The sequence below is a fragment of the Acomys minous genome (assembly GCF_964271855.1).
Source record: "Acomys minous genome assembly, chromosome: 11".
NCBI classification, from domain to species: domain Eukaryota; kingdom Metazoa; phylum Chordata; class Mammalia; order Rodentia; family Muridae; genus Acomys; species Acomys minous.
In genome coordinates, this window is record NC_140492.1 from 111540930 (window position 1) to 111553630 (window position 12701).

Below are 12701 nucleotides of genomic sequence, written 5' to 3' on the forward strand. Positions count from 1 at the left end.
GCATGCGTCTGTGAGAGCTCAGCTTGTGCGAGCAAGGCTAAGGACTTCACGTTTCGCAGGCATCAGGTTTTTGGTGGGTAGGGGAGCAAATGGCTGTGGTGCTTGGCCCTGCGGTCAGAATGGTAGGAAATACAACCCCCCTCGAGGGTCTTGGATATGGAGGAAATGTGCTTATGCGTGAATAACTTACAATCGCTCACCTAGGGAAGTAAATACAGCAGTGCATGTGTAAAAGATTTATCTAGAACACTCCTTCTTATAGAGGCTACATAACTGAGTGTGAGCATCATGAAAAAAATTAGAAATAGTAATAATTTCCCGAACAGGCAACAAACAAACACAATGAATCCGGAATCAAATACATAACAGGCCTGAGGTGCTTGTGCCAGTGCTCAACCATGCTACACGGCCAACTTCACTGCAGCCTACAAAATAAGAACACCTTACAGGATGCGTGTCAACAGATGTGCAATGCCAGTGAATGCTGCCCCGTGTGCCCCAGCTCTGATCTAAGACCATTGCCTGTTATGAGTGGCAGTGTTTTTAGTGTGCATATAAAGTTCTCTGCTCTTGTAGAGCCATAATTTTACAAAGGGAATAGTTTCCTGCTGGTCTTCCTTAACCAGGTGGTGTCAAATCATCTCTAGACCATGTTCAAGTGTTTGATTGTACAGCTCTTGTTTGAGTTGCTCACTTAAGTTTGTAAAAATTTGTTAAGTGAGTTTTTGGCAGCTAGGCACAGTGGTGCATGCTTTTAATCCCAGCACTGGGGATGTAGAAACAGGCGGATTGCTGAGTTCGAGGTTAGCCTGGTCTATAGAGCGAGTTCCAGGGCAGCCGGAGATACAGAGAAACCCTGTATTGAAAAACAAAAAGCAAACAACAAAAAAAGAGGTGAATTTTGGCTTGAGATTAAGATAGGGTTTGCTAGTGATTTATGAAATGACCCTCAATGTATTTCCCAGGATTTGTAATATATATTTATGTAAAATATATAGGTCTCAAGCCTTGATGATTATAAAAACAAATGTCAATCATCTCTGAAAAACACTGACGATGTGTGCCTTCAAGTAACAAACATTCATCCAAGATGTAATATTTATTTAAAGTAAACAGGCACACTTATCTCATTAGTATGCACTTTTATCTTTAATAAATGGTAAAATTATATGCCTATAAGAGAATTGTTTGAAATACTTGATTTGCTACTTGATTTTCATACTGATTTTTACATAGCTAGATACCTAAGGTTGTATAAGGTTTCTTGGGATTAAAAAGGTCACAAGTGGGAAAATGTTGAGAAGACTTTATTCTAGCACAGTGGTTCAACCTCCTAATACTGCGGCCCTTTATGGCTGTAGTGACCCCCAACCATAAAATTATTTCATTGCCACTTCATAACTGTAATTTTGCTACTGTTATGAATCATAATTACAGTTATGTAGTCACTGTAGCTATCAGCAATTTCTATTTTGTTACGTTTTTATAGTAAAGATACTTTTTTTCTTTTTGTTTTTGTTTTTTTTATTGTTTGTTTTTTTGTTTTTCCAAGACAGGGTTTCTCTGTGTAGCCTTGGCTGTCCTGAACTGGCTTTGTAAACCAGGCTGGCCTCAAACTCACAGAGACCTGCCTGCCTCTGCCTCCTGGAGTGCTGGGATTAAAAGCATGAGCCAACACCCTGTTTATATTTAAAAGTCTTTAAGGGACACTAGGTGGTCCTAAGGGAACACCTGTATTTCCTCAATTTCTCCCATAGCTGGAGAGGCCTAAGGTGCCTGGCTCTTGGCTGCCTCTTCCACGGGTCAGAGGGCACACTGGTTTCTTCACTCTTCTGGGACGGCCCGGGATTTTGCCTTTGCTGTGCTTATGCCTGGACCTCCCATACCCTAGAGGTCACCATATTGCACCCTTCCCTCTTTCACAATCAGCATCCCTCTACCAAGCTGGAGAGTGCCTGAGGGCCTGGGTCCCTGAGCCTCCACTCCCGTCCTTCATGAGAGAAAGCCTTTGCTGGGCTAAGCCACTGAAACAGCAGCTTTTGTTTGTTGAGGCAGCTGGCATTAATTATCGCCACTACCACAGTCTCTCTCCCTTCGTCCCACCATTGGAAGCCCCATCACATTTTTCTTTGTAGCGCTTACTACTTAACATAAACACATCTCTATATATTAATCTCCCCCTATTAGAACATAAACCACTTCCGGGCAGTGGTGTTACTCTCGACACCAAGGGCACAGCAATGAACAAAACAGAGTAGGCGACCAGCCAATATTTGTTTAATGAATGAATGAGAAAATGCTCGCTTATATCCTTCCCCGAATGATGTTAGCTCTGAGAAGTGCCTCTTCCTGTGTCTGGGTCCTACTGGTTTGGGTCCTCCTGCCTCCCTCCGGCTAAAACTAATTGTTTCAAAGGGCAACTGAACAATACTTCTTGTCGAGTCAACAGACTTACCGCTGACTCATCCCCCCAGAACAGGACTGAAAATTTTCTGAGATCACTGGAAATGTCATGGCACTGGCTGAAAGGGCCATTTTTCAAAAGAGCACTCTATTTATATAATTACCTGAAACCATGCCTATAATATGTCAGGCGTTACACTAATGATTTTATAAGCACTTCCACCTGCATTGTGTTAGTCCCTGCTGTTTTCAGAGTGGCTCCTCCAGGCACAGACCTGACACTGCTGTCAGCCACAGACTGGGTGTTTGCCTAAGGCATGTGGTTGGTGAGTGTGGCCTAGGGCGCCTCAGCTGTCTTGAGAACTTCCATTCCCTGAGTCATGGGTCTGTACTTTGCTGGTTCCTCAAAATTACTGTTATTATTAAAACAGTAATGGCAACCTACTAGAAACTGTCTGAGGTCTACTAGGAGCCTTGGATTCAAAGCAAAGCCGTGCGGACAGAAGGCCACTGACTCTGTCCCTGGATCTATTTGATGACAGCTGGAATTTGAACTTTACTGGGACAATTTTATTTTTTTTTTAAGTCACCTCTCTTCGTTTATGGTGTATGCCCTGCATCCTAAGTTAAATACTCATCAAGTGGGTAAATAAATGAACAATGTTTTCCAACCCTTACTCCTCAAAAATAGGAATTAAAAAAAAACAAAAACAAAAAAACCCAAAATCCACGTCAGAGCCAGGCATGGTAGTACACGCCTTTAATCCCAGCATTCAGGAGGTAGGGCAACCAGATCTCTGTGGATTCCAGGCAGCCTGGTCTACATAGTGAGTTCCAGGACAGCCAAGGCTGTAGAGAGAGACTTTGTCTTTAAAAAAAAAAAAAATCAACCTCAGGGCTGGAGAGCACTGGCTACTCTTTCAGAGGTCCTAGGTTTGAGTCCCAGCACCCACATGCCTGCCCACAACTGTCTGTAATGTCAATTCTATTGGATCTGATGCTTGTTAGCCTCTGTGGACACCAGGCAGGCAAGTGACACACATACATACCTGTAGGCAAAATATCTATATACATATGGAGAGCCATGCTAAATTCTGCCATGTTAGAAATCCTGTGCTCAAGCTGCACGCTGTGACCTTCGAGTTGTTGACTCTTGCTGAAGGAGGTCTTGCGTTCTAGGCTATCTTTGGATTGTCTACCCAGAGAAATAGGGAAGTCCTTACAGGGAACTACCCAGAGGATTAAGGATTAAGGAAGGGATTGTATTCAGGGGATTGTATTCTTGCCAGGGGGGCTAGGGGAAAGTGAGATTACAATAGATCCTGTTGACCTTGCTATATAAAGTCTTACTTGTCTACATTAAAGGGAGTCTTGATCTGGAATTTCCAGACTTGACTCAATTTTCTTGCACCTCTTTCCCTACTTTCAATCTGCACTCCCTCTTTCAGGTGAACCCTGGTTCGATTTGTCCCGCAGGCCAGACATACGGCACCTGAACAAAAGGTAATAGTACCATATCATCTGGCTGTTACAAAATTGATTCATATAGGTCGATTACAAGGAAGAAATTATTTTGACAAAGAACCTGATTTTATTATTCAGCCATATTCTAAAGATCAACAAAATTGGTTGTTTTCTAACACTGATGATTGGTCACTGTCTTGTGCACAATTTTGTGGATATACCGATAACCATTTTCCCTATAATAGGCTTCTCCAGTTTTTAAATAAACATCCAGTTATTTTTCCTAAGATAACTCAATTTCAGCCTGTGACAGATGATTTGCTGATTTTTACTGATGGATCTTCAAATGGAAAAGATAGTTACTCAGTAGAAGCACAGACATGTTATTTGTACTACTGCTAAGTCTGCTCAAACTGCTGAGCTGCAAGTGGTAGCTACTGTTTTCCAACACTATGCCTTTTGTTCCTTTAACTTATATTCAGATAGTGGCTATGTAGCAGGGGCAGTTCCTTGCCTAGAAACTGCAGGATAAATCCAACCCCCATCACAGGCTAGTGGATTGCTTTCTCAAATCCAGACAGCTATTCTAAAGAGAAAACTTCCTTTTTTTTTAATAGGACATTTAAGAACTCACACTGATTTACCTGGACCTTTGGCTACAGGTAATGCATTAGCAGATGCAGCTACCAAAAAATTGGTATGGCTTACAAATGTTGAAAAGGCTCATTAAGCTCATGATTTATACCATATTAATAGCCGGAAGCCTAAGGCTTCAATATAGGATTACTAAAGAGCAAGCTCAAGCCATTGTGAAGGCATGCTCCACATGTCCTCAGTTTCTTCCTGTACCACATCTGGGAGTTAATCCCAAAGGACTGGTCCCTAACCAACTTTGGCAAATGGATGTTACTTGTACCTGAATTTGGAAGTTAAAATACGTTCATGTGTCTATAGATACATATTCTGGATATTTAATTGCTTCTCTCTAATTCAGAGAAGCCACAAAGAATGTAATTGCTCACTGCCTGTCTGCCTTTTCTCACATCGGTGTGCCTAAGGCTGTCAAGACAGATAGTGGATCAGGGTATGTCAGCAAAGCTTTTCAAAAAATCGTGACTCTTTTTCCATAAAGCATGTTACAGGTGTTCCTTATAATCCTCAAGGACAAGGTATGGAGGAACAAGCTCATTCTACCGTAGAAAACTATTTACAAAAAGCAAAGATGGGGGAACTTTACCCCCAATCACCTAAAAATGCTTTTTGTCATGGTCTCTTTATTTTAAATTTTTTTACTGCTTGATACCAAAGGAAATTCTGCAGCCAATTGAGCTGCACAAAAGCACTCAGGCATCCCTCGCTAGAGTGAAATGGAAGGATCCTTTAACTGGACAGTGATGGACCCAACCCTGTATTAACATGGGGTCGAGGTCTGTTCGTGTTTTCTCACAGGAACATGATGCTGCTGGTCATATTTCCTTATTTTTCCTCCAGCTGTCTGTGGATTGTGGCTTCTAGTTTTCTTCCACTATTACATATTCACATTTCTATAGTCTAAAAGGAACAGTCCACATTTTATCCCCAAGGGAAAGTCACAAATTGTTAAATCAAGACATGAATCTGGTTTAGTGTTTGGTTTGATCTACATGTCTCTATCCTGACATACTACTGTTTGATGCAGAGATATTATGTGTGTGTGTGTGTGTGTGTGTGTGTGTGTGTGTGTGTGTGTGTGTGTGTGTTTTGTTGTTGTTATTATTGTTGACTGTTTTCTCTTTATGTTTGTTAGTTTAACAAATAGTCTCACATTGCCCAGAACAACCTCAAATTCCTGATCTACCTCTACCCACCATGTGCCAGGGTTACAGGCATGCACCGACATGTTTGGCCTGGCTTGCACCTTTACTTGTGCAAAGAAACACACACCCAGTAGAACCATGCTTTGCATTTAAACATTGATCTTTCCTGATCTGCTTGGCAAGCTGGGCAACAGGAGGGAGTCTGGATGCTAGGTCAGACATGTGTCCTCAAGGGGAAACTACCCAGCCTGGACTCTAAGGTTGGCTGGGTTGCTGAGCTATGGCGTTGCATGGGATACATATACTAAATACATTTCTAACTTAACATTCTCAATTTATGACAATATTAAGCAGTGGTGACACCTGAATATGTTGAGAAGCATCTGTGTGGGAGATTGTTAACTCAAAAGCACAATTCCAACTTCCTAAGATAAGTGAACATTAGAAGATGGAGCCACAGTGAGCCAGCATACTTGCACACTGGTTACTAGCTTGTCCCCATGCCTAGCGTATGTTCTCTCTAGAGAACCGCAGGCTCCACTTATCCTCAGTGTCTTTTGCCCAAGACTATCTTCTACCACCATGGATGGAGAGCAGTCATCTTCAGCATCACTCTGGATGCAGAGCAGTGATCTACAGCACCACCACGATTGCTTCACATCTGTCTCTGCCACAGCCCTCTTCTGAGCTCTACACTCACGCCCCAACCTCTCCCAGGATATCAGTCCTGCCCTCTACCAAGTAAGGGTGCAGAATGATAAGTAGATAGTGTCTCCTTCATCCTTCTGCCTGCTGGTGTGTGTGGCTGGCGTAGCAACCCTATGCTGTGGATGCAGGAAATTCTGGGCCTTGGGAAACCGAGTAGTCGGAGGGGTGTAGTTGGTGAAGGTTTTATGAAGGAATGGGGGCCTTATTTGATTAATGTAGGCTACAGATGGAGGGAGAAAAAGAACCCGGTGCTTTTAGTCCCTGAGGAGGGTTGATGCAAATTACAAACTCAGGGCCTATCCTTCGCCTTTCATTTATTGCAGCAGGATTTGAGTGTCTGCTATGTGTCTTGTTATGCTAGAAGCAACTGTGACAGGAGTGGTCTCTGTTCTGATGGACGTAGAGTCCAGAATATTCTCTGCTACCAGTGGATCAAGGTCACTGCTGAGGTGAGGTGTGTGTGGAAAGAAGTAGGTTTGGCTAAGGCAGCAGTTCTCAGCTTGTGGCTGCAACCCCTCTGGGGATCGAACAATCCTTTCACAGGGGTGGCATTTCCTGCATATCAGATAGTTACATTATGATTCATAACAGTAGGAAAATTACAGTTAACAATTAGCAACAACAAAACAATAGTGGTTGCAGCAGGGGGGTGGGGGGGAGGTCACTATAACATGAGAAACTGTATTAAAAGGGTCACAGCATTAGGAACATGGAGAACCGCTGGGCTAACATAAGTGGATACAGTTTATGGTGCCTGCAGGACACCAGGGAGAAAACCTTCACTAGGCAGTTGCCCAGAAAGGAAACCTTGAGGTGTGCATGTACCTTGCGCTGGAGGGCAGCAGTGCACAGCCGGCAGCTAAAGACGGGAGGGTGGGAAGTCGTCTATGAATGAGCACACAGACAAGAAGGACCAGCACAGCCAGGGCAGGAACATTCGGAAATGGCCCCTCTCCCCTTCCATGCCTGGGAGATCCAAGGAATTGTTCCTAGGTGTTCACCCTACTGGACTGTGGCCTCAAGAGAGATGTGGAGATTCCTTACAACTGCTAAGCAAGCAATTAATTATGCAGCAGCGGACACCAGGCAGGTGTGCCTCTAATTTAATTTTGTGTGGGCACTACCTTAGTAGTAGATCCCCCACCTTGAAGCCTCTATCTCAGGACTGACCCCCCACTCTACAGTGGAACCACAACCCTCCTGCTGTGCCCTGTGTTTTGTTGGTTGGTTGGTTGTGTTCCTTCGGATCAGAGCCAGGGTACTCTGTGTTCTTGCTTAGCTACATCAGAGCCTGGCCTGTACTCCTGACCAGCTATAACTCGACGTACCCACACTTCCCTACTAGCGGGTGGTCCTGCATTTTTTTTTCCAAGAGGCTCACAGGTCCTCCCAGAGTCTAGGGGTTCGGACTAGAATCCCAGCCCTGTAAATCAGCAGGGTCTTATCAGTGTCTAGTCCTTATCTGGACGCTAGCTAGGGCCCAGCAGCCATTGAGCCTCTTATGAGCATAGACACAGTCTGTCCTTCAATCAACCTTCAGTTGAACCTTAGGCGAACCCAGCACAGGAGAGGAAAAGATCTTCTTGCCAGGATAGAAACTGATGTGTTTCTGGTCACCATGGAGTTGGGGCAGGCTAGAGGGGACCTCCCATGGTGTAGCAGCTGTTGGACTTCCCAGCACTTCAGAATGTCCTCATTTGGGGTTCATTTACCCCCACACTACTCAGGTGTTCTGAAGAACTGGGCAGATTCACTTCTTTAACTATTTAGCAACTATTTCTTAAGTACCTGCGGTGGGTCAGCAGCGGAGTTAACATGCATTCTAATTGTAGCTGTCTACGGCACCTGCATGGGAACAGGAGAAGTTGAGCACTTGAGTAGGCACGGGGGAAATAGACGTGAAAATATCATTTGACCATTTACAATGTGTTTTTTAATCGTGCGCACATATAACACACACAGCATGTGTGTTAAAAACACAGGCAAGCCGGGTGTGGTGGTGCACACCTTTAATCCCAGCACTTGGGAGGCAGAGGTAGGCGGATCTCTGAGTTCAAGGCCAGCCTGGTCTACAGAGTGAGTCCAGGACAGCCAAGGCTACACAGAGAAACCCTGTCTTGAAAACAAACAAACAAACAAAAATCCCCCCCAAAACAATAGACAAACAAACAAACAAAAACAAAACACAGGCAAACACGTATGCAGTAGTTAATCTTGGTGGTCAACTTGCTGCACCTAGGAAGCGGATAGGGCAACTGAAGACTAGCCTCGATCAGATGAGCCTGCGGGCATGTCTGTGGAGACATTTTCTTGATTGCTAATTGATGGAGAAGGCCCTGGCACACTAACAGGTGGTGCCACAGCAAGGCAGGTTGGTGGCGTGTCGTATAAAGGAAAAGAGCTGAGCAGAACTGCAGAATGAACTGGGGCTGAGATGTGTGAGCCAAATAAACCCTTTCCTCCCCTGGCCGCTTCTAGTCATGATTTTATCACAGCAACAGAAACCAAATTAAGTCAGCATACATGTACATCAAATGAGTATATAAAAGGCCAACTGCTAATTTTATATAAAAAAAAAAATCATTTCCCTAAGGCCAAGAGCTGGTCAGTGGAAGCCTGGGATTGTGGTACCCAGGTCTACAGATGCCGAGCTTTTGTTTATGGCTCCCATTGCTCTCCCCTCCCTTTGCAAGGGGAGCAGAGGTGTCCGCGGCTTTGCTTATCACCTCTGGTAGACATGACATCCCTCAGGATTTGAGGCTTAACACCAAAACCAGAGTGTGGAAAGTCTCTCACCAGTTCTACCTGCTGCTTGCAGATGTGACTCAAGGAAGGGTTGATTTTTGCCTCACAGCAGCCCGCAGTTCATCACAGCAGGGGGGCCAGGTGGCAGGGACGTGAATCAACCAGTTACACCGCAGCCACAGTTGGGAAGCAGAGAGAGACGAACTCAGAGGTGGACTCTGGTGCGCAGCCTCTCACTTCTTATTGTTCAGTCTGTGACCCTAACCTGTGAGATGGTGCCACCCACATCGAGGACATGTTGTCCCACCTCGATTAATCCAGTCTAGAAACCCCTCCGTGGTCATGCCCAGATGTCTGTTTCCAGTCTAGAAACTGTTTTGTGGTCATGCCCAGATGTTAGTTTTTTGGGTTTTGGTTTTGGTTTTTCGAGACAGGGTTTCTCTGTGTATTTTTTGGCTGTCCTGGACTCACTTTGTAGACCAGGCTGGCCTTGAATTTACAGAGACCTGCCTCTGCATCCTGAGTGCTGTGATTAAAGGCATGTGCCACCACTGCCCAGCTCCAGATGTTAGGTTTTTTTAAGTGACTGTACACCTAGTCAAACTGACAGAATTAACCCTCACACTCTCCTTTATCCTAAAATTAGCACATTATACATTGCTCTGGAATTCATTCTTTAAATCTGTGATATGTCTTAATGATTCCATGTCAGCATCCAGTGTAGGGGAGGAAAGATAGTTTTCTCTTAATCCTCAATAATGCCTACTTCCAGGGAGCTTTATACTGAAAGAGTAAGAGGAGAAAAGGACCATTTTTTTTTATATGTTTACTTCCTATGTTCATGGAAGATAACCCACAGGAACGAGGAAGTGTCTAGAGTAGATCTGAAAAAGCTGTGTTGGCATCAAGGTTAAATAATACCATTTGCTAAAACAAAGGATGAGCTGTGTGCTGGTACCACAGGAGGAAGCACCATTGATGACGACTCTAGTGACTTAATGGTCCTTCACTTCGCTGAGACCTCAGTTTACAGACAGAAACTAACTACAATTTGTCAAACCATTATATGCTTATTAATAGGCATTTCTATTATCTCAAGCCAGCTATTTTTCTGAATTGTCTTATTGTTCACGTTAATGAAGGAGAACAATTATGGTGACACGCTGCAACACGATCTACATAAGCACGCCATCTGTGTTTTACCACGAGGACATCACGGCTTTCCAGTTTCCCCATAACAGTTCCAGTATCCGATCCCTGCTCGATCTGGGTGTCAGTCATTTTGCTGGCTCTAATCTGCGGCTTTATCTCCACACTACTGTAGGAAAGCTCAACCTTCCAGTAATCGATTCTGCTGAAACAACTAACCAAAGGCAAATTAGCAGACAAGGCATACACTTTCACCAGCAGAGCATGGTGGTACACACCTGTAACCCCAGCTACAGGGGAGCTAAAACAAGGGACTTGTGAGTGTGAGGCCAGCCTGAGCAACACAGCCAGACCCAGTCTCAAACAAAGCAAAACACACCAACACGCACACAAACTCGAGCGCCACATAAAATACGAGACTCAGGGAGAAGCCCAAAAGTTGCTTAGATCTCCCTAAATACTCTGCTAATCTCTAGGCTGCCTTGGTGCCTGCTTAACGACTCGTGTGCATTACGTCATTCAAGTGGTGTAATGATTTCTGCTTTCCCGCATGGAACCTGACCGATACAAACATCTTCTCAAAGCTATAATCACACTGTTTATACGAGGCGGATTCCACATGGCTGATGCAGCACAGGCTGGGTGGGGCGCTCTGTGAAGTGCTCCTATCTTTTAAAAAGAGCTTTGGAAAGTCTCCTGCCTGTCCAGACTTCTTATCACTAAGCCTCTCCACAGTGCTTCTATTTTTGGCTTTCTACTGCTGTGCGCAGCTCGTCCTTTCCAAAGCATGGCCTGCTCTGAGCTCAGAGTTTCCTACAGTGGGAAGCATCTGGGCATGGCTCAGCTATATCCTGAGCTTTATCCTAGGGCTACACGGGGCCAGCTGGCTGGTGTACTCATCTAGAGGCCCGAGCAAGGAGAAGCCAGCTCCTACTTCTGATCTTTTTCAGTGTTGACAGGACTTGTCTCTTGAGGCTAGGGCGCCAAGGCCCCTGTTTTCCAACTAGCTGTTGGTTTGGGGCCCCTGTCATCTTGAAGAAGCCATCTCCGGTCTCTTGCTGTATGGCTCTCCCACAATACGGCATCTTTGAAGCCACGCAGCAAGTCTTTCCATCCAGCTACGGCAGTCTTGTATAACAAAACATGATCAACAAGGTGACATCTGATCATACGTGCCACTGCTTTACTGTTCAGAAGCAAGTCACAGGTTCTACCAGCACCCGGGGGCAGGATGGCACAAGGGGCGTGGCTCACTGGGGTTGCTCTATTATGTCTACCACACAGGGGGCCAGATGACCACCCAATGATTGAAACAACATGCCCAAACACAGCGGATTCCTTTCAAGATAATCTAGTCATGCCACATTAGGTTTTAGGAACAAGAAGAGCAGAGAAATCTAGCTAGTCCCCTCTTGATGATACATAGATATATTAACAGAATGTTCCAGGCCGAGGCAGGATGGAGACTCATAGAAGCCTCATGGGCGTTCATGGGAGGAGCCTTCCCTTGAAGGCACAATTGGTCAGAAGCAAGTGAACTGCACACAGTAGGCCTATCAAATGATCGGGAGGCCTGGAGCTATGCAGGTGGCACCACGAACACACACTGAGTGTTGAAAAGTAAGTATTCCAGTTTTAAACATGAGGTCTTTGCTCCCCACCCTCCTTCTGTACACTTCTCCATCCTAGCTGGCTTCCAAGGGGCCTCCACGCTGGGAATGCTTGGAGGACACCAAGGAGCCACTCCCTGCTTCACCCCACCAAACAGTGTGGTCAGGGCGGAAGCCACATTAGGTTTCTTCCCTTCAGCGCTCCAAAGCTCCTTGTTAAACTTCCTAGCTGCGTCCAACTTCTCCTCCTCTCTCCTCTTTGAAGTGGCCAGCCGGGCACTCTGAAATTGTGCAGACCCGTTAAATTCCACAGCGGCAGGAGGTCCTTAGTCCCAGGTCCTGTGGCTCCTCTTGTGCCTCTTCACCAGCCCCTCTCTCCCAGGGAGCTTTACACTTTGTAGTTTCAGCTTTCCAGTATAGATGAAATCTCCAATTCCTGTCTCCATCCTTGATTGGAGACAAAGGATGAAAGAGCAAAGTTCTACTTTCAGCCACGCCCCTTCCCATCAGTAGCCTGGCCAAGGTCAGGTTCCAGTTTTATCCTACTGGCCTTTCATGTCTCTCTAATGTCTAGGCTATGAAACAGGAGCCAACGAAGTCTTCCTTGAAATAAATCAGCAACTGACACAGAATCGTGACAGCCTGATCATTCTTTTCTTCATACCCAAACTCCTGCTTGGCTTGGCTTGTATGTTTTGTGCGCACTATGCAGACTCACAGTTCTCCTGCCTTTCTTTCCAGAATGTTAGGATTATATGTGTGTGACATCATACCTGACTCAGCATGTCTAGCTTTTCTAACCAAGCTTCCATCAATCAGCCTTCCT